The sequence below is a fragment of the Urocampus carinirostris genome, chromosome 15, assembly GCF_059441175.1.
Source record: "Urocampus carinirostris isolate Australia breed hairy pipefish chromosome 15, RoL_Ucar_1.0, whole genome shotgun sequence".
Taxonomy (NCBI): domain Eukaryota; kingdom Metazoa; phylum Chordata; class Actinopteri; order Syngnathiformes; family Syngnathidae; genus Urocampus; species Urocampus carinirostris.
The window spans coordinates 11,104,510-11,130,944 of record NC_142363.1 but is presented as its reverse complement, the minus strand read 5'-3'; the positions used below and the strand labels follow the sequence as shown (position 1 = coordinate 11,130,944).

Genomic DNA, 26,435 nt, shown 5'->3' with positions numbered 1-26,435 from the left:
GTCGAGTGGAGCTCCCTCGAGAGCTTTCAGCCAATAGAAAACGTGTCCAATATCATTTAGGGGGTGCAGCCTCTTTTGGTAGTTTTTTTACATAGGGGAAGAAGCAGAAAGTGGAAAGGTTTCATCCAACTTGCAGCCTCCAGGTAAGAATTTAAACCGTAAAAATATAGATTAAGGATATTTATTATGGTTAAAAGAATTCCACCACAAAGTTGCAATTGTAACTATACAAGAACTAACAGGCTCAGAGACAGTTCATCCTGAAGGGCCATCACCACCCTGAAAAACTGAAAATATATATCTTGTGACTTATTTGGGAATATTTTTGCTGCTAAATGTAGTTGCACTATTGTTTATTGCACAACTGTTGAGATGCACTACTGTTTCATTATAACCTCTAAAGTCTCTAAGCACTACTTTGTAAATATGTTTGCTTCTTTATCCTGACACCTTTATCTTAGTTTTATCCTGGAGTGTCATGTCTAATCTCGTTACATCCAATGTTTCACCAAGTTTATATCAATGACAATAAAGACAATTCAATTCAGAATTATAGATATCATAAATAAGCAAAAATACATAGTAGTAAAACAACAATAACACGTATTTCTAACGGAACTAATAAATGAGGGCAAAACGTGATGTTTTAATTTCATACAATTTAAATACATGCAGATAATAAGATTTTATTTCCTATTTGACATACTGATTGTACAAACATTGCCTCTAGACTTTAACAATCTCGAAGGGAGAATCAAACTGGAGTAACCTGGTGTAATCGATATCTTTGTGCATGTCCCGCCTTTCCAGACACGCGCAGCTTGTTATCACAGTGGGTTTGCAGACCTGCGACGCAACTGCATCATTTACACGCTCGCAAAATGGCCCTCGTAAAAAGACTACAGCCGACCTCGAAGTAACAAGATGCAGCACCCAAATGCACGCACTAAGCCGACATTAACCCACCTCTTGTGGTAGCTTTTGGGTAACAAAACTCATGTTAGCGGGTCCGTCGAGACCGGTAATTTTAATTATCTGTAAAATACACGACACAACAAAAACATATCATCCCATTAGTCCCCTCATCCATTGGGTACATTGTTATGCTTCTAAACCATGAAAATATTTTTTTTTTCTATTTTTTTGTGTGAGTTTCTGGGATTTTTCTCTGATAATATACCCTTTAATTTTGATTTTTTTTTTAAATGGTAAAATTAATCTCTCCTTTATATGGTAAATTTCCTCTTCAGAAGTTCTTGTCCAAGGTCATAGCTGCATGGTGAAAAATGTCACAATTGACGTTGTGGCCCTGCATGCATTCGTTTTAATATATTTTTCTTAGTGATTCCACTTACTGCTTTACGCGAGTCAATCTTTAAATTCTAGATATAGTTCGTGTTTGCATTCATGCCCATATTTTCTATGCCATACTCCCCTGGCTAGCTTGTATCTGAAAGGTCTGAATTGGCATTGTTGCCTGGAAAATAGTCTGCAAATTACCAGCCGTATACTGAATTGACCTTACATGTCTCAACGAGCTGTTTTTTTTTTTTTTTGCAGATATAGTGGTATAAAAGGCCAAATGACATTCCCCTAATGCTCAGATGAGTGGGATGTGGGCTGCCTGTCACCTTGTTGACTGACAATTCACCTATGATTTCATTTTTTGCGCGGTTGGTGTTTTAGAATTTTGTCTCTATAGTCGGGTTGAAACTGACTCTAACTAAGTAAAATTGACAGTTTTAATTAAATCATATTGTAAACACATGTCTTTAATTTTTTTTTGTTTAAATGGCCATAAAGTCAAACTGCACTGATACAATGAACACATTTATGTGTTTCTGTATGATTTTAAGATCCAAAACAAGTCGGTGGCAAACCTAACACGAGAGGAGGGTTAACACCATCTATGTTTTCTCTTGATTGTCATCATCATAAATAGTTGTCTGTCATTCTGATGGCAAAAATTCTCTCCAGATGAAGTGTTTTCCCCTTTCTTCTTGGGTGTATTGCAGGGCTCCTCCAGCTGGACATTACAAAAACTGCATGCTTCCTTGTCCGCAAATGGGGCAAATCTTCAGGTTGGTCGACTCTTACATATGCAAAATTCACAACTATCCTTTTTATCACTATCATTACATTTTCAATAATTTAAGAAAAATATTATCTACGTTAAAGTCTTTATAACATGTTCATCCTGGAGTGCAGGGTCTAATCTCATTTTGGACGATGTTCAGAACGTTGCCATTAACGACCTATAGACAATTGTATTATTATTATTAATATAATAATAATAATAATAATAATAATAATAATAATAATAATAATAATAATAATAATAATAATAATAATAATAATAATAATAATAATAATAATAATAATAAATATAAATTGTCCCTAGGTTTGACTGGGCTAGTGAGTTGTCTGTCCCCGTGTGCCCTGCGATTGGCTGGCAACCAGTTCAGGGTGTCCCCTGCCCACTGCCCGATGATTGCTGGGATGGGCTCCAGCACCCTGCGACCCTACTGAGGATAAGCAGTGCAGCTAATGAGATGAGATGAGATTATTATTATTATTATTATTATTATTATTATTATTATTATTATTATTATTATTATTATTATTATTATTATTATTATTATTATTATTATTATTATCATTATTATGATGCCATTGATCAAATCAAATGCAATCAAATCAAAATATATTTGTATATCACATTTTAGACACCAAAATGCAACCCAAAGCTCGGTATAAAACAATAAATATACAACAAGAAACTCACCACTGCCCACCCTATGCAACAAATTCAAAAAATAAAGGAGAAAAAAACTAATAAAAAAATACATGACATCACATAACTTTCCCAAAACACTCCAATGTACATGAATCATTTTTGTTTGTAGAAAACTAACTATGTTTTCATAAAAATTAGGAGGAGGAAATTGAATAGTTTTGTGAGAAATACGGTAAAATTTAAACAAATCACCCGCTTATTTCCAAAAGCATTATTTGCAACAGTGCCTGTTTCATATTTCAAAATTGATCTTCAGATAGTAGTTAAAATATCCATTTTAACCGCGTAGAGCCATTGAAGGAGTTAATAACTAATAAAATAACTCCTTTTGTTTGGTCAAAAAACAAAGTATTGCTTCACAAAAAATAAAACTCAAAACAATATTTCAATCGTGGAGTTATAGTGTGCCGTAACGTGCGGTTTTGCGTGCTTTCAGCTATGCAAACACTTAATTCGATGCTGGTAGTCAAGGTAGTTTGATTGAAAGTAATTGTTTTGTGTATCCGTAAAACAAAAACAATATTTTATTGATGCTTTTCAAACTCACTTCGGTAATACAACCAATGCACTTTTAAAGGTTTAATGTGCATGTTTTTAAACAACGAACTCTTCCTGATATAAAATAACGTGGCTTGCTATTAGTTTAATAATAATAATAATAATAATAAAAATGTTTACCCTTGTTTTTGTCAACGAGAGCTATTGCAAAAAAAACCATAATTATTTCAAATGAAGTTATTCTGTAAACATAACTCTCATTCAAAACTTGGCACAACCACAAATACAGTATTCAGGACAGCAAAATTGAAGCCGTATGAAGGCCACAAAACACATTACAAGCATGTTCAGTGCTAGCGTTGAGTTAGTGAAAACCAAACTGTTTATTAGATAAATTAAAATCATTATCTAAAAAAATAAAATTATCTTTTTTGTTTTAAAAAAAAAAGAAATTACAAAAACAAATTCGCTTCTACACCCGGGTTGGTTGGCCCACTATAAAACGAGTTGCAGAGGTTAATGACTTGTTTGTTGCGTGAGGATATGTTTAGCATCCAAAAACCATCCAAAAGTAAATGTCGTCTGAGTAAACCCTTGGTCAACACCTGACACCAGCAAGGTGCATTCAACATCACCGAGTTACTACACCCAATCCATTCCTTCCTTCCTCCAAAACCCCCGAAGGTAAATATTGACGTTCGTTTAATATATAATTAAATTAAGGATTCACTTCCTTTACTGTCTAGCACTATGATTTTATATAGAATGGGCTTATGGAAATGGGAGTTATTATTAGATATTTTTAGTCATATTTGAAATAAAAATGCGTATGCTTTTAGTATAATATTTAATGAATTAAAATTATTTGAAAATGTAAATAAAGTATAACAAACACTGGGAAAAAGTGTGCATGCTGTAATTGATATGAATAATGGTTTGCAATGTTCAACTATTATTGTTAATGTTGCGTTTTAGGCTCGCCAGGAATTGGTATGCAGCAAACACATGCATAATTACCCAGAAGGTCCAGCTCTTACCTTTTAGGGGTGGGCAAACATTTTTGAGTGACGGGCAGCTTTGGGTTAAAAAAATGGAAGATGTACCATGCCATGAGAGAGAAAAATGAATGAATGCTTGATTTGATTTTCTGTATATCAGCTGATAGTCTCAAATCTATACCTCTGCAATGCATGAGGAAAACAGATCATGCAGACTTATCGTTTTTTTCTCATATACATTTATGAATAAATATGCAAACACGTACATGTATATTCCATTTTATAGTTGTTTGTATATGGATTTATTTCATGAACTTGCCTCAGAATCACCAGAATCAAAGTAAAAATGAGAACAACTCCAAAACTAATAGTGCTAGCTCTGAAGTTTTATTTTTTTTAGTATTTTTGCATGGCCTTCGACAACTATCTTGATCTATAAAATAAATAAAATTTAAAAAACAGCAAGTACAGAAAAATGTACCCAACTATTTGAGGGATGGCCTTTAGTCTAGTGAACATCAATGCTTCATGAAAAATGTATTTTTTATGTGTTGGAGGGACACCAAAAGGGACACTGGAGACAAGGGACACCAAAATTACCATTTTTATTAATTTAAATTATTAAAAATGAACCCGCATTGTCGAAACGATGAACAATTGGATTGGGCTGCTTTGAGTGTTCGGTGATTGGGAGCTGCAGTACCTGATTTGCCCGCCAGAGGGCGTTACAGACCCTGCCAACGCTGACCACACAAAGCAAATGTTTATCAATTTTTGTTTGTATTTAGTGGGGGGGCCTTGGCACAAAACCTAGCTCAAGATATTTGCGGAGGCCTCAAGTACAACTGTGTAAATTTCCCCGAAAATTGGTTCACACACATACTAATCTGAATTTATAATATACTTAAAATCCAATAGATTAGATGGATAAATTGTATTCGATTTATATAAAAACAACGACCGAAAAATAGACGAGTAACCGTCGACAGTGGAGAAAGCTATCCAGAGTGATGTTGTCATCGGTGCACCAATGACCCAGGTGGAACCGTGGTATTATCCTTATATATTTAACATTTTTGTTTGATGGGGCGTTTGTTATCACATCTAAAAACTTGGTGGGCCTCATGTGGCCAATAGGCTGTTGTTTGCTCACATCTAACTGATATAAGGATTGGTGCATAACATCGTCTGTTTTTGTGTTTCTGCTGGCTAGAGAAAATGTGGGCTGGAGGATAGCAAACTAGCTTCTTTTATAAGCCTGAAAAACACTCTGAGCAGTCCTCTACACTTAATGAGGACGTGCAGCGGTGCCATGTGACACATGCCAGCTTTAGCAAGCCAGCTAATTGCTTGTGACCGCCAATAAAAAACGTTCATATGTCAAGTCAAGTCAAAATTATTTATATAGCCCTTAATCACAAAAATGTCTCAAAGGACTGCACAGGATTACAATGACACAATTACCTGATCTTAAACCATATGTCTTTGAGTTGTAATCTGTACAGTAAGGCAGCTGCATCGGCTCTATTTTACTTTTTTGAGATATTACTAGTTTAGGTTTGGAGATTCATATGTGGTTCAGTTTTGATCTCATTGAAAGAAATGCCATGATAACAACCTATAATAGATAGGTTGCTACCCGCAGAAGTGCTTTGGAAATGCCAGGACTTAATTCTGCAATGGACACATAAAGTGGTCCTGCCTTCAGTTAGACTAGAAGTGAATCTGGAAATTATATACCGTACTTGGAAATACACAAATACACTAGTATGCATATATAAGCCCGGTCGTAATGTGAGATTTCAGTAAGAACAGGTGTGGTGTCCCCATTTGTTTGGAGATGGGTTATCCGTCCCTGATAAGAAGAACTTGCATTACCTTCCAAGCAGGTTTGGGCAGAAATTGTAATGGTAGTCCAGACTGATGTGTGTGTTTTTGTTAGTGACAACAAAGATAGAAGTCCAGACATGAGTGGTAAACTTTGTGAAAAATGTATCTCAACTTCTGTTTGAATTTCAAATATTTTTGATGATTTTTAAACGTATGCAAATATCTGAATGTTAAAACCTAATCATTCTTAATTGAATACCATTAAAGGGACATTGATTATTATTATACACTATTATATATACACTTGATATCACTGTGTTTTGTAGTGTGACCAAAAACGAGGGCTGATAAGCACAAGGAAAAATACAAACTACTGAGACACAAAGTGCCCAAATCGCACCCTTTCTTTTTTTGCCCAAGATTTTACAAGGTAATTGGTTTTTGGGTTACCCATGGAAGCAAGTAAGCAATAATGGTAACTCTCTCTAGGTGATCCTGTTTTTTTTTAAAAAAATAAATACAAATTTCTTGCTGTTGTAACCAACAGGAGGTGCTAAATAATAAATGTCCCTTCAAAGGGACGGTGTGTGATATTTAGTGCCTCCTAGTGGTACAAAAACCTATACTCAATAAAAAAAAAACATTGAATTTAAAACCAGGCGAAATTACTAAAACTTTCATATCAATTTTAATTTTTATAACAAATCATAGTTCAATAAATTTGCATTTCTTTTACATAGTGGAAGCCATACCTAGTAGACGCTGACAGATATTTCTGGCATCAAGCTGCTACACAGTGAACATTTGGCTCTGGTTTTCCTTCAAATTAGAAAACAGTGCCCTCTAGTGGTCGAATATTGCACACTTTGACTTTAACAACTTTAGTGATCCAATTGTAGGACTCAAACCTTTATAATGAATGTTTTATGCTTTCCAGTAGAGAACCGTGATTAATAAATAGGGAAAACATTGGAATCTGATCACAATTTCTTTTGTCACTATTACGGCTTATTGTTCGCAATTTATTAAGCAAAAATGTAATAATTTTGTATATCTACTTATCTTTTTGTCTATTTCAATTAGCCAATCTTGGTATGTTGTTTTGATTCTAAAATAGTTTTTGTCAAAATGTCTTTCTCTCTTGGGAGCTTACAAGCTCCTTCTTTGTAAAACAAGAGATATCAACTCTTTACCAACAGTAGTAAAAGTGGAGCAGGGTTTGGTTTTAGAATGCAGAGAGGGGCTTCATGCTCAGTCAAAATGAATATATTTGTCCTAATGGAAGACTTGATTCCATGACCTGAGAACTGTGCCGTGGATGCGCTAACCACTCAGCCGCTGTGCCGCCCAGCCCCCAAATTAGGTTGCATTAAACAAAGCTACACCAAAACATCCTGCCATTTGATTTTTGAAACAACCTATACATTTTTTCAGTTAAAACAGTTGCATAACAAAAAAAATCTGTACAATACAAATTTTAGAATAATATAATACATAAACATGTGCCTATGGCGAGTACGCAGAAGGTATCCGAATTACTTTGTTCGAAGAAAAATATGTGGTTGCTTTTGTAACCAGTCAAAGATATTGCACCATAGTGATTGATAATTGTATTGTACATTTAATATTGGACATCTGCAAAGGAGATTGCACAGGACGCCAGTTCATTATTTTGAGTATTATTGTGCACTTGTGTTTATTGTTTTGACTATTGAGCACTGATTACAACACTGTCAGCATCGGCTAATCATGTTGTTGTCCGTTGATATTCACATCCTAAATGGTGGATCATCTTTTTGTAACCTAGGATACTTAATTAAAAAAAGGGCCCAGATGAGGAACTTGGAATTTCTTGTGAGTGGTTCGTTCTCCCTGCACTGTTCTACTTGCACGTTCAAAGTTTATTGATGTCTTCTCCCCTTATTTTGAGTTTCTACTAAACATTACATCTAACAGTAATACGTACTCAAGAAAACTAGGTTCTTTGGCTGATAACTCATTTTTTTACAATACATTTTAACAAACATTCACCCAAAAAAAGTCATGTTTATCTTAAAGGTTTAAAGATCGCTTCGATATGTGTACCTATCCCAAAAAAAACAAGACAAAACAAAGCACAAAAGAAAAAAAAAAAACAAGGCGTCTTCAGAAAACATTTAAGTATATATTGTTCAGGTTAGGGTTCTCCAAACAAAACTGTCTTCAGTTGGTATACTCTCAAACCCTTTCACAGTTTGCACATTTGAATCTATTTGAATCAAATGCTAGCTGGTTTCAACTCTGTTGCGCTAGTCTGTTATCAATTAGCTGAGCAACCTTATTACTTTGGGAGCACTTCAGACTTCATCTCCAGCTGCTGCTGATTCATGCTCGCTCTGCTTGGACGTCAGCCACGGAGTTAAAAAATATATAGATATTGGTTACAGCTGGTTGTTAACATAAGCCTTGTACACAATTTTCATTTTATGTCTGCTCTGATGTTTAACGTTTACGCCTGTGCCTATCTTTCACATGTAGGCACCGTGATGTCTTTCAGATGAAACCTTACCCCGCTTTCACTTGCAGCTTTGACACATCTAATAAGAGTCTTACCTTTGCTTTTACCTCGTGAGGAGTGAGGAATCAAATTGTGTGTTTGAGTGTAATGCGGTGCCCTTAAGTGTAAGAATACTGGATCCATTATGGAGAAGTCTGGAAAAGGCAAGTCAAGGCCTTCTATCAGAGGCAGTGTGATATTCTTTTCCGCCAAACCAGAAATCAAGGCCTCGGACAAGCCTTTTTTATGTCAGGAACAGGACTATTGTATTTGCTCTGACAGCTACTCCTTTTAAGATTAATAGCCTTATGAAAACCGTGTGTATTCTTTCCGAAACTCTTCCCTGAGATATGCAATGGGACCTCCTCACAGAAGAAATCCAAGGATGAAAATTAAAGTCAAAACCCAAGAGAACTTTAAATGTGCATACAATGATAATCTTCAAGGATTGGTTTTATTTGTAGGTAAAGCTGTTTTCATATGTGTAAACGGTTCAAATGTTGTATTTGTTAAGAGTCATTTTATTTATTGATGTAGGGCAATCAAGAATCATGAATAAGTCCGTTTTGCCCGTCAATTTAATCAAGGTTTATAAAGATTTAAAGAAAAAATGAAAGCATTTTTTGGTTTACATTTGGACTATAAGGCGCACCTGATAATAATCATATTACATTTTTAAAGGAAATACATGTATTCTAACATGCATACATAAGGCATCCCTGACTATAAGCCGCATGTGCCCACATTGAAACATGAGATATTTACAAGGAAAGACGGTACACAGAAAGAGTTTTGGTAGTATACTGTACCTTAACCCCTTTAATGTCACAAAGATCTGCCCTTGGGTCGCTAAACAAATACATGTCTGTACAGTGTCTTCAGTCACTGAAGTACGTCATGCCACATATCATTGGAGAGCTTAAACTCTCGGGATACGACCATTTCAAAATATACTCATCAGAGAAACAGCACGAATAGTCTGAAACAAGATAATCAAAAACTATAAAGCTGGCATAACTCAACTTCTATGAATGCCTGTGAAAATGTTACATTGATAATAATCCATAAAATCCAACCGTATTTACTCCAAAACACACGATAATGCAAACAGATACATACAAATACGCCTTAAAACATTTCTGCTTCGTTGGAGGTTGCTTCTTGTAATCCGTTTGTTTCGCAACACTATTTCCGTTTACAAATAAACAGACTTGTAAAATTGTTCCCAATATGGTGGTTATAACCCTACCCGTTTGATTTACACCTTTTCCATGATGAGGGTCTGTTCTTGCTCGTTTCATTCATGCACAAAGTGCAAAGTTACATTATACTTGCATCTTCATTGCATAAGCCTCAGGGTTGAAACCTTGGGAAAAATGTTGCGGCCTATAGTCCGAATTTTGCGGTACACAGTTGTGCTTTGGGTCTTCGAAAGTGTCTTTAGCTAGATTTCATGTCAATGCACCCCTAATAGATACCAACAAAATCAATAACCATTTCTTTCGGGCAGTATGCTATCGCAGGGTGTCTAATGCTCTCTAGTGGCCAAATTGGGTACTGCAGCTCTTGACCACAGATCACTGCACCTAAAATTGCTGCCAAATACAATTTTTTATCGGCCGTGTCTGAAAAGGAAATAATAATCATCATGCCTTCTCTTCTGGTGGCCCAGCATATCTGGCCTTGTGCTGCAACCTCAGTGAACCACACAGTCATAAATATGCTCCCTTATTTCTACCCTTCTGTGCCTCCCATTTAGGCCAAGATCTTGGTTTGTTTTGGGTGTCCTGTGTATATTCCCGCAATAGCTCCTCTTTCAGGACATCCTGAATCGCACACACTATGTTTTCCCGCCTGCGGTCACCTGTCACGGAGGGATTCTGCTGAAAGCGGCCTAACCCAAGTCCAGAGTCCGCATAACGGACACTTGTTCGTCCCGCTGCCAACGGTTTTAATTAACTCTAGATCGGTCCTCTGTGAATTGTGATGGCGTTCTGAAGTTTGCATTGAAGAAGGCCGCACCTGTAAAACGAACCTTTCAGTGTACGCGAGTAGATGACTGATGTCAGAACCTCAGCCCGCATGCTTCTTTTTCGGTCAAATGTAGACACATTGCCTTTCAGCTTGTGAAAAATTTGTATTTGTTTTATGGTTGGCGCAGAAGAAGCCTTTCAAGCCTTTCAGGAAGCCTTGATTTCTCTCATTGGGCGGCCGACGTTTAGAATGAATAACTTCATGCCTTTTAAAAATTAAGCAGCGTGAGTACCGCACTATAAGGCGCACTCCCTACAAAATAGTCTTCTAAGATATAATTTTGTTGTGTACCATAATCCCTCATTCTTCACAGCGGCTGCGTCCCAAAAAGGTCCTGAAATAGTCAAAACCCGCAAAGTAGAAAGCTATATTTATTTAAAGTGTTCTATTATAGATTGAAACCAAAGAACAAACCCAATTCACAGGCTTAAGCATTTGTTTAATAGATACAAATACTGTACTTTATAAGTTTATTTTTTTTTTAACAAACAACTTTTGGACTGTCAAATTATAATTTAAAAAATAATCTTATGATTGACTTTTGTAGAAACTTAACATTGAAAACTATTTGTACAAATGTTATGTAGATGTGAAGCTGTTTTACTACTGTTTTACAACTCAGATCGGATACAGGCGGACACAGGGAGAATGTCACGGTTGCCATGGCACCCAATTGGCCCCGCCTGTGTGGCGCCAACTGCGGCTCATTAACAGATTGGCTTTCCGTCTTTTTAAGCTCAGTGCGCTCTCTTTTACTTTGTAAGTCCGTCAACGTCTGCCAACTGCCCCGCAAGACGTGGGTTCTGACTTGGTCCTGTTTTCCTGTTGGTATTTCCAGTCCGGTATTGTTCCCGTTTATTTTTGTCCTGGTTAATATCGGTTTCCAGTTTCGTTCCCGTCTATTTTTGTCCTGTTTATTATTCTCTCCAGTTTTTGTTCCCATCTTGTTTGTCCTGTTTCTATATCCTGTTTCATTATCTATCCTGTCTGTCTGTCCCGTCCTGTCCGGTATCGACCCCATCTGTCCGATATCTACTCGGGCAATTGGAATCAATCTCGTCGGTCTTTGGCTTCCTGTCTTTCCATGCCAGACCGCTGTCTAACGTGCATGACTCCCCAATTCCTGTAAAATAAAAGGCTTTTTTGAGAACGTCACGTGTTTGGGTCCTGATCCTGTTCTGGTTCTTGACACAAAAAAAGGGCGAGGTGACATTTTAGCGAAATAGAATACAAAACACAATCTTATTAAAATCCAGGCACACCACGAAGTAAACTGCTGTACACCGAGGGATTACAGTATAAGGAGCACTGGACTGTAAGGCACATAGAATCAAAACAACAGCAAAAGCTAGTGTTGCAGAAATATATAAATACATTTAAATTCAAATTATTGATTTCTTAGAACACAGATTTACATTATAATGTCTGGTTTCAACATTACAATTAATTTTAGCAACAAACAACATGTTGACCACAAGGGGGCACTCAAAGACCACTCTATATGTTTATCAAAGGGAGAATAGTTACCGTCTGCAGTATCGTTTAGCAACAAATCAAACAAGAGTAGGTAATTTTGTACGGAACGTTTTGAAAAACAAAAATCTTCATTCAAGTCATCACAATATGTTTCATACTGACAAAATTATTGTCCAAAGCAACAACAAGAGGATTTAAAACAAGCGAGCAACAATTCTGCACTTCCTTTTTGTTTCTTTTTAGCAACAAACAATTTACGTGTGAACCACAGGAAAGCATTCTAAGACCACACCCACTCTATATGTTTCCCAAAATTGTATCCAGCATATTCTTTGGTTTATAGGGTGCATAAGATTATAAAGGGCACTTTTCAATTTCTGGTCAATTTAGGGTTTTTAGGTTCGCCTTATAGTCCAGAAAATATTGTACAGTAAATATGTTGCACATTTCAAGCCGACAGTCAGTGCAAGGTAAAGATTAGTTCAAGCTACTATAGGGGGAGCTCACATGTCCTGGTGGTGAAATGTCTGATATGTTTGCAGTAAGGCGGGACAGACGGGTCTGGAACCAAGTCCAGACTTGCAAGTCGAGAGAAAAAACCCTCAACGTTCCCCTGTTTTCCCATGCAGGCAGCCCCCTCCCAGGAGTGACAACTTCAGTTGTTGTAATAATTGATGTTCTTTGTCTATTGTGGTGCTCATTTAAATCAATGTTAGAGGAGGAAATGCGGTGAAATATTTATTGCGTCCCATTGCACGTCAGAAAAGGGAAGAGTGGGATTGATATATGGTCAAACAGGAAGCTTTAACACAAATATGATACTATTTTTTCAATTGCATGGCTTCCAACACTTACTGAATGTTTTGAAAAATGCCTCAAAATCAATCACAAAAATCAAATGTCTATGTCAAAAAGTTAACCAAAATGTATGTAGATAATTGATAGATAAACAAAGAAATGCATTTTAATTAATAAATACATACAAAAATGGATGATTACATTTAAAAAATATATAAAACATAGACAAATGTTTACTATATAGAAATATTTATATTACATATGAACAATAATATTGCTAATTATTTAAAGAAAATATGAATCAGTAAACATCTCTATGTGTAAAGTAATTCTAAACTCACAATAGGATAGCTGAAGAAGTGTGCATTTATTATGGCAACACATTTTAGAAATAAATAAATAAATCCATATCTTTTCATTTATAAAAACAATTTTAATTTCATTACATTGGGACTGCCGCATCTACATTTCCCCTCTGCTCGTTTCCTGAAGACTTTAGTCAGCTATGAGTTGAAAATACATGGTAATGGCCAAAGTCCTACACTGAAAAGTACAAATACACATACACACATGCGCAGAAAAGGTGCTATGACGCTATGATGAATGGTCTTGGATCAGTTACACTTATTATCCATTTCTTATGATTAATGGAAATACACTGACGCCAGTTTAAAAATATGAATTCATTCATATATTTACCTACTTTATAGAAAATACATTTACTTGAGTATGTATGCATGCATACATTGTATATATATGCACGGATGCAGGTATGCATATTTATTTTTTATACGTATATCTGTTGATTGGTATGTTATTTGGTTAGTTAGTTAATTGATTAGTTGGTTGGTTGGTTGGTTGATGGTTGGTTGGTTGGTAAGTTTGTCGGTAGGTTGGTTGGTTTGACTATAGGATAAAGTACAAGCTAACAACCAAATAAATCATTGTTCTAAAGCCCCAGTGTGTATTAATTGACCACTAGATGACACAGTGTTGTCTGGTACAAGCAAGGCCCAGAGACATATGGCATAGCGTGGCAGCAGGATGCCGTACAAACATGGGGATTCCACTGTGTAAAAGAAATACAAATTTCTCAATCTATGATTTTTTTAATGAAAGATAGCATTGGTATGATAGTTCATGTATTTCGGCTCAGTAAGCAAATCAATACAATACTTATTTTACGACATGAAAGTTTTCTTGTACCACTAGGAGGCCCTAAGTATTACACACTGTCTTTTTAAAAGTTTGTCTTCTATTACTTTAACTCACTAGTCAATATCAGATCTAAAAATGTGTTATTACTACCTGCCATTGGTCATGAGAATTTGCCAGAAACAAAGTAATAATTTCTCTTTCCAACAAATATTTGCCAAGACGAAAATGGTAAGGTCTTTTTTGATAAGATTGAAAGTCCAAGTAGTGATCCCAATTGAAAATATGGACTTTGTAGGGCAGCTGTCCGAATTAAAAAAAACAAACTAATTTGTATAAAGCCTACAGGTAATTTTGGCCAGTTTTGTTTCAAGGAAAAGTTGAATAATGGCTTCATCAAGAATAAATTGATGGAGTAATATAAACACTGTAAAGGACACCTGGGTATGAGTTACCTTGCTTCACTTTGTTACAAGTAAAACATTTAAAAGCATTTGAGGTCAGTCAGAGGAGCATTACAGTATTCACGTCAATTGGAGATAAAAGCATGGACACGCTTCTCCTGCTCTGCTTGGAGCATGCAACCAACCCTTTAGTCTGGTAACATGTTTTTTTAGTGATTGACTTGATGTGAGTGACGAAAACCTCACCTCAATCAATCAACACGCTAAGTTTTTTTAAACCTAGGTTTTACTATTTCAAAAGTGAGTGTATTCTTGTTTATTGATCACAAACCTTTTTAGTGGCAAAAATGTTTTATTTTTGACAGACAAAAAGTTTTCTTCCAAAATAACCTCCTTAAAGGGACAAAAAAAAAACTATACATAAACTATCACATAAACGTAATATTTTTTAAATGTAGGTTGACTGACTAGCATTTATTTTGACAAAACATGAGCCTCACCTAATGAGAGCTGACATAGTTGTCCGCCATCTTGCTACTACGGCAGGCATGCCAGGCATACATATTGGATGATTTTATCCGGCTCGCCATACATATCCGAGTATTACGTAGTCGTAAACAGAAGTGAGTCTCTAGGGGATTTCTGTCAAAAGTTGTGATATTTTTAATGAATGCAACCAAACGCAGAGTGCAGTGTTGAGTTTGTATAGCCTGGTGTTGCTTCAGGTGTAAAACTGCATTTACTCAACTGTTAAAATAAAACAGCTAACAGATTCAATGCCAAACAAGAAAAATGTTCGTTGCCCAGTCTTTGTGAATAAATCTTTTGTGTTAAAAAAGCTCCCTTGTGATCATAATATGTAGGGTGGGATACCAATGTAGGCTGAATGTTAAAGCATTATACTTAAAAACAAAGCTAAGATTTGGGAGTTAAAAATCTTTTACTGATCCGGCCCGCAGAAAACAGAAAGTTTAGAGTTTGACACTCCTGCATTTACTACTACCCTAGAAAATCGAAAAACCACAAGAAATGCTTGGTTAAAAAAATTAAAAGAAAAATGGTGCGATGTCTTTACTTTGAGTCTCCATATTATGTGTTCTTCCCAGTGCTTTTTAGCACTCATTTTTAGTAGCACGGCCCAATGTCCCGTTAACATCCCTATTTCATTTTCCCGGCTTTCGAAACATGAAATGTCTGCGTGTATTAAATTGAAGTCCTTATGTCCCAGAACATTAAGGATTACATGTGCAATCAAAGGAGCCCCGCCTAGGGCATATCTGTTTCTGTGTAGACCTGTTCAATAATCAATTATTATAAAAACAAAATGTATTTCAAAGACATATTTGTGGAGGCCTTGATGAAAGGATCTCAAGGTCCAGACCTTGATCATGGTCCGCAAGATGGAGCCACCCGGAGTAAAAAAGCAGGCTTTGGTTCATTTAGTACAGGGTGGCAAAGAAAGAAGATACAATAATAAGATATAATACTTTTTGCTTATCGTGGTATTATTTAAAACCACTACGGTCACATTGAACATGTTCCGGGCTTTTAAAGCAGTGCGTTCGAATTTGAGGCAGTTTGGTTCTCGAGCAGCTCAACTCAGGAAGATTCAAACCAAACGGCTGTGCTTTAATGTAAGCTATAGCCAATGAAAAATAGTCAGCTTAAGCCTGCTACGTCATGTTACTAAGATAGGAAACAAACTAGCGACCATGGAAAAAGTTTTGGTAGTTTAGGAAAGATCCATCATTTGAATTTAAGAATGGGATCCTAAAGTCGAGAACACAAAAAGTGCTCGTAGTCCACACGATACAAAATACACTTTTTGCGAGGTATATTTGTTCGAAATGAAATTGTGAGAGACAGAACTGGAGTAGTCGTGGAACTGAGCAAGCATGTTGATAAGAGAGTACTCGGTTGGTTTGGACACATGGAGAGGATGGATGAGGAGCGAATGTTGAAGAGGATCTACGGAGCAGAAGTCAATGGAAGGAGACCAAGAGGAAGGCCGCGATTGACGTGGATGGATGGTGTTATGGGTGCACTGCAGGAAAGAGGTCTAAATATAATGGAAGCTAGAGCTCTTGTTGGTGATAGAAAGGAATGGAGAGGTGTTGTGAAAGGATAGTGGGATTGTGGACGCGTTCTTAAGGATGGGCTGGGCACCCGTATGATGCGGCAGGGGTAAACCAGTGAAAGCTGTCGGGCCCTGCTGTTGAACAAAAGAGTGTGTTGTGTCACCCTGACCCGAGTGACATGGCCGCTTTCTGATGTCCCATTTCATCTGGAGGGACGAAAGCATGACCAACTTGGGTGCCGAGGTGCTTAACTTGTTTGAGTGTTTGGGCAATTGGGTTGGCCATGGTCCAAAAATGTTTTGTGTGTTTTTTTTGCTATTTATTTCCCTTTTATTTTCTTTGTTATTGTATGTGTGTCTCTTGCTGTCGGTCACCCCTCTTGAGGGATATGACCAAGGTAGAAAGATAGATAGAATATTTGTTGAGTTGGAAATTTGAGCAGGCAGCGCAGTGATTAGCGGTTGTGCAGCACGGTTCTTAGGTCATGGGATCAAACATTCCTGTGTGGAGGTTGCATGTTCTCCCCGTGCTTTCGTGGGTTTCCTCCAGGCACTCCAGTTTTCTTCCAAATTCCAAAAACATGCATGTCAGGTTAATTAGCCGGTCCAAACTGTCCCTAGGTGTGAATGAGCAAATGAATTGTCTGTCTCTGTGTGCCCTTTGACTGGCTGGCAACCAGTTCAGGGTGTCCCCTGCCCACTGTCCGAAGATAGCTGGAATGGGCTCCAGCACCCTCACGACCCTATTGAGGATAAGCGGTGCAGATAATGGATTGATATATAGAGATAGAAAGTTTGCACGGTTCTGAGGTCATCGGATCAAACATTCCTGTGTGGAGTTTGCCTGTTCTCCCCGTGCTTGCATGGGTTTACCTCCGGGCACTCCCACATTCCAAAAACAGGCATGTCAAGTTAATTGTCCGGTCTAAATTGTCCCTAGGTGTGAATGAGCGAGCAAATTGTCTCTGCGTGCCCTGCGACTGGCTGGCAACCAGTTCAGGGTGTCCCCTGCCCACTGCCCAGATGACTGGAATGGGCTCCAGCAACCACCCCCGCCCCCACCCTACTGAGGATAAATGGTGCAGATAATGGATGGATGAATTTGGAGCATGACAAGAAATGTTACAATAGTGACCAAAATGTGTTCCAGTGAGTTGGCTTAAGTTTGCCCATTTAATGTGATGTTGGTGCTATGTTATAAGGAAACTCAGTTATTGCACGTAATCACAAAGTAGATTTACTTATATAATTATTGTTGTGGTTATTATCAATGGGTCGTAAATATTGTGTCAGACATTAAACTGGTGATGTTACAGAAACTTGTATAAAGTGTCCGATTTCTTTCTATTGTTGTTTTTGGTGTGTTAAATTAAGAATAAAATATTTAAAATCAATCTTCAGGGTTCTGAAAAATGTACCTGAGTTAATAAAAAAGAGGTTAAGGTTCAAAATTTTGTGAGGGAACTATTTATAAGTACAGCAATCCCTCGCGATAACACTTAATTAATTTTCATGTTTTTACCTCTTCTTGGATTTTATATTGTGCATTGTGTTCTGCGTTCTGATTGACTTAACAATGGTCCTGCTTATATTTATTTGACTACACAATGGTTATTTATGAAAATTCATAAATACAACAAAACATGTATACCGTCCTTTTATTGGTTAAACAAATGCTTGAGTTTGTAAAAAGGGTTGTAATTTGGCTTTAAAGGTTTCTTCTTCACAGGCTTTGCCCATCGCTGAGTTTTTTTGGAACACAACTAAACCCCACTAAAAACAAGGGATTTCTGTAAGGTGATGTTATTTGGCTAGGATTTGCATTGTAAGCATTAGTTCATTTGACAGTTAAGACATGTTTTGTTCCTTTATCACTTTGTTTCATTATCCTCACTGTAAAATGTGGAACTGGAGTCGTCCAATTTCGTTGTTACAATATATCCCATATTGTAACAATGACAATAAAGGCATATTCTATTCTATTCTATTCTATTCTATTCTATTCTATTCTATTCTATTCTATTCTATTCTATTCTATTCTATATCTCGTTAACCCGATAAATGCTTAATTTCGATCACTGATACCTGATGTTTGATGTGAAAATAAGCCAAGAAATGTGTGTTGAGATCTCTTAACCACCAGATGGTACTAAAGACTATTTAAGTAATTGTTCATCATCATTAATTGCTAACGTTCTGGGTATACAGACTCTCCCCTACTTATGACCATTTGACTTACGGAGAACAGTAGATATGAACATTTTTTTCGGGATGCAGAGAAATATCTGGACGTTGCTGTATGATACATTTTGTATTGTGAGCACCTTTTTCCGAGTACAGGACATTACTGTTGTGCTTCTTTCCGCCGCTACTGGTGTGTGGTGGCGCTCTGAGAGGTCACCCAGCATCCACCCCAGAGAAGAAATCCACTTCCTCTTCCTAATTCGTTTGTAAACATTCGATACTGTATCTCTATCGCGCTGAGAACATTTTCATTGTTTAATATCTTGTGCATCCATTCAATATGGTTGGTGTAAAGAGTAAAGAAGAGGTGAGCCTTTTCTTTTGAAATGAAAGTGGAATAAGAAAACTATGCGGTTGAGAAAATGGCCAGAATGCTTTTTTTCACCCACTTTCTACCACGGAGGAGGGAGTAGCCTAACTCTTGAAGCCCATCTTTCACAAGTAAGCTAAACTTCACGTTATTTTTCTTTGCAGAGCATATTATTGTATTAAATGCTTTTATTTTGCAGCCCGGCGGCGCGGTGCTTAGCACGTGTGCGGCACAGTTCTGAGGTCATGGGTTCAAATCCAGCTACCAACCTTCCTGTGCAGAGTTTGCATGTTCTCCCCGTGCTTGCGTGCGTTTCCTCCGGGCCTCCCACATTCCAAAAACATGCATGTCAGGTTGATTGGCCGGTCGAAAATTGTCCATAGGTGTGAATGAGCGAGCGAATTGTCTGTCCCCGTGTGCCCTGCGACTGGCTGGCAACCAGTTTGGAGTGTCCCCTGCCCACTGCCCGGAGATGGCTGGGATGGGCTCCAGCACCCCCGCGACCCTACTGAGGATAAGCGGTGCAGATAATGGATGGATGGATGTTTTTATTTCTTAGTACAAAACAATACAGATTACTTATACAAGCCTTCAACATACTTATATAAACCTTAAATATACATTCCATACAAAGTATAGCACTAAAGCAGCTTACGAACAAATTCGACTTACGAACGATCGTCGGGAACCTATCTGGTTCAAATGTAGGGCAGCGTCTGTACATGCAAAACTGTTATAAAACAATGTTTCGTGGCAAATGGGACAAGATTCTTATGATAGGCCTCACACATTAAAAGCACCTCAACATCTCAGAGTCGTCAATTGGCACCTTACTGGTTTCTTTTCGTGTCAACATCACTATGTTTTTAGTTCATGTTGTTGTGGTGTCCATGGCAACCAAGCTACAGCGTTTCATTAAGCCGATGTCATTGAAACCTACACTAGACCACAAAATCCTTTAGAAAAGAGTTGAGTGTGCTCTTCTGCTATTTTATTGGGCAACGATTAGATGTCAATGTATGGAAAATAATGTTTGGGTGTTTTGTTTGTTTTTTGTGCGAAAAATAATTAAATATGGTCTATTAAGACTTATTATCGATGGTGGTTATATACCCTGTTGATAATTGAGCAGTTGTAGTGTTAGCACAAGGTTGACATGTCCTTATTTTAGTATTCCATTGCCTAAACCTTTGAGTCAAACTTCAGAGTGAACGTCTTGTGACTCATAAGAAGCCTCCTTATCCTTCACTGAACTTGAACCCAAACAAGCACCGGCAAGTCCTGGAGGACAGGTTTGATGGGCTACTAGTAATAGTTTTCTTTTGTGAACCCACACGGCCAGCTAGCTTACAAGATTGGAGCCGATAAACCAGAGGTTTTTGTTTTAATATCATCTTTGATTGAAATGAAGGATCCCTTATTGCAGGGATGTCAAACTCAGATCCAGACTTTCTGTTCTCAGACGGGCCACATCAGTAAAATCATGTCCACTTAAAAAAAATTAGCTCACCATAGTTTTTTTAGTATTATTTTTTATCATTCAGCCAACTGTAGTAGTCCACCCCAAATATTGTAATCATGGATGACAAGGGATTTTTCTATGCACAACACATTTATGTGTTTTCATGTTGGGCACTAAATGTGTTAACTGGTTCATTCTAACAGTTGTGTGAATGCAGTTTTACACTTAAAACAACTCACCACGCTATAGAAAAGCAAGTGGGTGGTATAGAAATGTATTATTTTTGCCTTAATGTTCGTACTGGTTTTAAATGAATCAAAAAGAAATAGAAAATAAAATTTTGGCAATGCATGGGCATTACGATTAGACCACATCAGATCAAACTACTAGGCTGCCCCTATTAAAGTTGACAATATATCCTTCATGGCCCTCTAGCGGCTGGAGGGAGCATTTGGTTTGCTTATGTTTTATAAATCATAACTTTGGATATAATTTACTAAGGGACTCGCTTCTGTTTTTGACATAATGTGAAATCATGGTGGGCCAGACTAAAAAATAAAAATGTGCGACATAAAGGTATCTGAGATAAATATGTTGCCCTTCTTGCGTGAATCTACATATCATTTCTTGGACTTTTTTTTATCTTTCAGCCAGCGGGTTGTATCGACTTCTCAGCGGGGAGAATGTTGACACAGCGATAGCATCAAAAAGACGGTGCCAAGCGATGACATGTCTGTTGGAGAGCGAAAATGGTCACAGGTGATTGAGAACACGCAGTTTGTTCGTCATGCTTATATCATTAGGGAACAAGACCAAGGTTAGTATGAGACTGACTGATTTTTTTGGGGGGGACATTTGATGGCAATAGACAAATAAAATCAGTGTTTAGCTACGTATGTGGCATCCGATTCGTGGATGGGTTTATATGTTCTATTTGTATCGATTTATTTCTGATGCCATTGAAAATGTTACATGCAGTTCATCAATTTTGCTGTTCTGTTTTTTGCAGGACGACATCATTATCAGCATTTATATTTTCTGCATGCTTTGATGTATTTGTTTAATAAATTATTTCCTACATATTAATAGTAGACAGGAATAATCCCGTCTTTATTAAAGGGACATCATGTATTAATTAGCATTGATTGATTTGAATAATAAGCACATTTACATGAACTATAATTTAAACATGCATTCTTTTAAATACTCGTAGGTAAATTTGTATTTATCTACAGAACATGAGGCTCAACTACTGGGAGCTGACATGATTGTCTTTCGTCCTTGGGCTTTGGGGGCTCTAGTTTTCGGTTGCAGTAAACATGACAGTGACATCTAGTGGTGAATTATTGCACAATGAAACAAAAATCTTAAATCTTGATTAGGGCCAGGAATATTCTCTGAATGTTTGTTAACCTGCTTTTATTGTGAAATATTGGCCTATGCAGTACACTACTGAAATCTTTTTTCGGGTCAACAATTTCCTCATTATTGTTATTTGTGATGTGATGCTGGAAGAAAATTTTAGTAAATTGAATTTTCCTAATTGTCATTAAAAACATTATTATGAACATTTTTTTCAACAAGATAACAAACTGCACTCACGGATAAACATGTAATAAAGATTTAAAAGAGAAAAATAAGATAAAAGAATGTCAGGATAAATAGGCAAAAATATATGAGTGCTTAGAGACCGGCCTATAGTTTGTTTGTTTGTTTGTACATGATTCAATTGTTTGTTTGTTTGTACATGATTCAAATTGAATCTTTTCTTCCGGCGCCGTCACGAATGGCAGCCACTCCAGCAGCTCCCGTGTTATTTTCGATTGTTCTCGATTGTTCTCAGCTCAGGGATGCTGCTGGAAATGTGAATTTCCCTTCGGGGATGAACAAAGTATCTATCTATCTATCTATCTAATGAAAAATAGTGCATCATAAGAATAGTTCAATGAAAAGTAGTGCAATGATATTTAGCAGCCACAAGTCGATAAACAAGAAATGAGTTTTTCAGTACAACTGGCAAAATATACATTTTTCACCGTGCTGCGTGCTTGTTAAGGGTGGTGAAGGCCCTGGGTAAGAAATAAGAACAACATTTGTTAAAAAACACAATGCTCAAATTGAACCCTGGGCCTCCGCACTGTGAAGCCAGGCGCTAACAACACAAATTTTGAATAGATCAGGGGAATAAAATGCATTCATTTTTTTTTAAGTAAATAGCTGCAATGAGCTGTTGGACTATAAATGTATTAAAGAATGAAATACATTTTAAAGATGTATTACCTAAAACATGTAAACGTTAAAATGAATAAGCTGTAATTCTATTTTATTTTATTTGTGTGTGTGTCTGTACAGTGTGACAATGGCTTGGCTAGTTTGGATAAATTGGGGTTACATTCCGAGCAGGATTCAGTGTAACATATGTGGTTATTATTTTATGTACAATAATTAGAAACCTTTTTATACCTACAGAGGCATAAACATATTAATTTATTACATTTTTGTTGAAACATATTGCCTGGCTGCACCAGACGGTTGCTACCTACGAACAAACTGTCTTTTGGATATGTTTACATTCAAACACGTTCAGTATGCGGGTGGAAACATGGGCCGTTGGTAATATAAATATTCATAACCTACATTCTTGGGTTTATTTGGCTAAATTATGAACTTGGACTCCACCATCCCTGTCATTGAAAAGAAAATATCAGAAATGAAACATTCTTGGGTGCAAGACGGTCTTTTCTTTTTGCTCATTTAAATCAATCCTGCATATCACTCAAATTATTTGTTTTTGATCAACTGCTCAAACCTCACTCCCTTCAAGTAATTTTCACAAGGTGATACCAACTAATAATGTAATTTGAGTAAAATCATAGTGGCAGCACGGTGGGGCAGTGGTTAGCGCGTGTGCGGCATATTTCTGAGGTCATGAGATCGTACCTCCTGTGTGGAGTTTGCATGTTCTCCCCGTGCTTGCGTGGGTTTCCTTCGCGCACTCTGGTTTTCTCCCACATTCCAAAAACATGTATGTCAGGTCAATTGGCCGGTCCAAATTGTCCCTAGGTGTGAATGAGCGACGGAATTGTCTGTCCCTCTGTGCCCTGCGAATGGCTGGCGACCAGTTCATGGTTTCCCCTGCCCACTGTCCGAGGATGGCGGGGATGGTCTACAGCACCCCTGCGACCCTACTGAGGATAAGCAGTGCAGATAATAATTGAGTGAATGAATGAATGGATGAAAAAATAGTCTTTATTTGAAATAATATAGTTTATTTCTGAAATACTGATACATTCATATTATCTAAGTAACATTATGATATTTTCGGTATACAATAAGAATAAATACCTTGGTTTTGGTTTTAAGTTAATTGCTTATGGATTTTATATGTACAAATTGTCTGAGCCTACATGTATGTTATTTCAAATAGATTCCGCAAGATGTCAGCAAATCATTTTCCCCTACTACCTAAAATCAAGTATCTTTACTCACCTCAGAAATTGTACCACATGAAGTCTCTTTGAAATCATAAAAAAAATGTACGTGTTTTAATAAATGTGTGCATTGAATCCCTGAAATATGTTATGAGTACTGTATGTTTATGACAATAATACACGATGTGCTGCTTATTTTTCATGTTTTCCAACCATTAAAAGCAATGCAGTTTTTCACGTTACAATACCGTTGGAGATGGAGTACTCCAGGAAGAATAAAACCATGGAAGATACTGTCATTTTGACGGAATGATAAAATGATTTACATCTTGAAACATGTTCAAAAGGTAAAGAAACCGATGCATAAGGTACACATTATTAACTTAAGTGATCAGTTTTAATCCATGCAAATGAGGATGCAAAATGCAAAAGAATGGTTGACATAATAATGGCATTTCCATTGGTTTGTCTGCAGTATCTGAATCATGGCAGGGCCACAAAATCAGAAACGCACCTCCCTGTGATGTATTACAGGAATAATGCACAGAAATGCATGTATTTTTCAAAATAAAACGTTTCTCTATTTGACAGGGGGACTCCACGCCTTTTAATTTAACAAAAAAAAATGTTTTAGCACATGATAGCCAATACAATATTGAGCAGTGGAGAGCATGTTAAATCCAGCAGGTGGCAGTGCAGGCTCGCAGAATTAAAATTCATCCATTGCTTTTGAATGTTATTTTTTTTTCTTTCTGCAGAAATGTATGGCCTCTCGAAACAGCCAGCAGGTGTCAGTCTTCACCAAGTAATGTTAACAAGCCGAGTCATCGCCCGAACACGGATCTGCTGCTGGAAATACCGAGGGGCACGATTTTAAATTAGTGCCTTTAAAAATGTGTATCATCCAGTATTATGTGTACAGTAATAAGCAGAAAGGCATGTTTTGATTTTTCTTCAAACAGTATTGTTACTGCTTCATGAGTTGTAGCAGTGGCGTCACCAGACATAAGTTTCAGGGTGGGGCAGATCAAATGAAAGGGGGTGGGCAGACAGGGCACAACTATTATTATACAAAATAAGGTAAAAATGTGTGCCTAGTAGTACTGCACGTCAAACGTAACGGCACATCCAGCAACAGTTTTTATCAAGCTTCATATTTCAAAACAATAGACAGCCGGCTCTCTTTCCAGACGTTTTTTCCCTCTTGTAATTGGTCAATATGCATTTTCCCATGGATTCTCTGTTGTTGACTTTATATACGTTAAGTATATAACATACTTAAGAATATATGTATTTCTCACTTTTTCTTTAGATCTGTAATTATTTTATTGTATGTTTGCAGTGTTTTTCAGGGAGGAATTTTACAATTTCAAAAAACTGTATAACATATTGATTTATTTTGGAGTTTATTTGTTGTTGCACTGAAGCCAATATGTTTAACTGACAGTTTCTTGTGTTATGCAGGGATTTTAGTTGCTCAATATAAAAAGGTTCAAAGTTTAAATAAGTTAAAAGTTCACTGGTTTGTGAAAAAAATAAAAGCTATTTCAATTTAGTAGAATAGATACAATAGTGATTCATTGTATAAATATTATTACATTATAATTGGTCAATTGCCCAAAGATACCTCAGAAAACCTGTCTTTTTTTCTTTTTTCTTTTTTCCTACGTTTTTTATTTGTCCCTCCCTTACTTTTTATCTACCTCCCTCGCTCCATCTATTTGTTTTTCTTTCATTTTCTCTTTCTCTGCATCTTTCTGGATTTCTCTTTTTCCTCTTTTTTCCTGTTTTTTCTTTCTATCATTCTCTATTTTCTTTTTCTAACTTTTGACTTGCTTTCGCTCTCTTTTTTATTTCACTCTTTCTCCGTGTCACGTTTCTCCTTTTCTCTTTTTATTTCTTTCTTTCTGGCTATTCTGCATCTCAGACCATGATTGTTGCCCCGCTCGCTACTGACTTCCTGTGAACTGAACCCTTTCAGAATAAAGACCTCCATTTCTGGCTTGTGTTTAAAAAGTTTTTTACATCCTTGAGGGTTAACACTTTCCAAAGTGCTATGTTTTAACACTGACACTGCATAATGTAGAAACTTTCATCTAGAAACGATACTTCAAAAATGTGTACCAGAATACGAAAGATAAGATACAGTATTTCTAGGCGTTATTCAACCGTATTCGTGCAATGATTGATCAAATGATTGATCAATCGATAAACATCGCTGATCACAATATTGGCTCATGGTGCCAAAAGCAAATATTAGAGAATGAAGATATACCATCTCTTTCACGTACAGACGCTCCCTTACTCACGACCATTCGACTTAGGCAAAACGGTAGATATCAACAATTTTTTTCGGGATATCGAAAAATATCCGGACATTACTGT

At 36.8% G+C, this 26,435-nt stretch overlaps 1 long non-coding RNA gene across 2 annotated transcripts; it reads left to right on the top strand.

Annotated features, from left to right (window-relative positions):
- Positions 1-7: 7 nt before the first annotated feature.
- On the top strand, positions 8-26,051 carry LOC148351544 (uncharacterized). 2 transcript variants are annotated; one of them, XR_015852862.1, is made up of 5 exons: positions 8-143; positions 811-916; positions 2,016-2,081; positions 21,270-21,378; positions 24,809-26,051. It is a non-coding gene; the product is annotated as an uncharacterized LOC148351544 (long non-coding RNA). The 2 variants fall into 2 exon arrangements; XR_015852863.1 differs by lacking the exon at positions 811-916 and having other exon boundaries at positions 82-143.
- Positions 26,052-26,435: the final 384 nt, after the last annotated feature.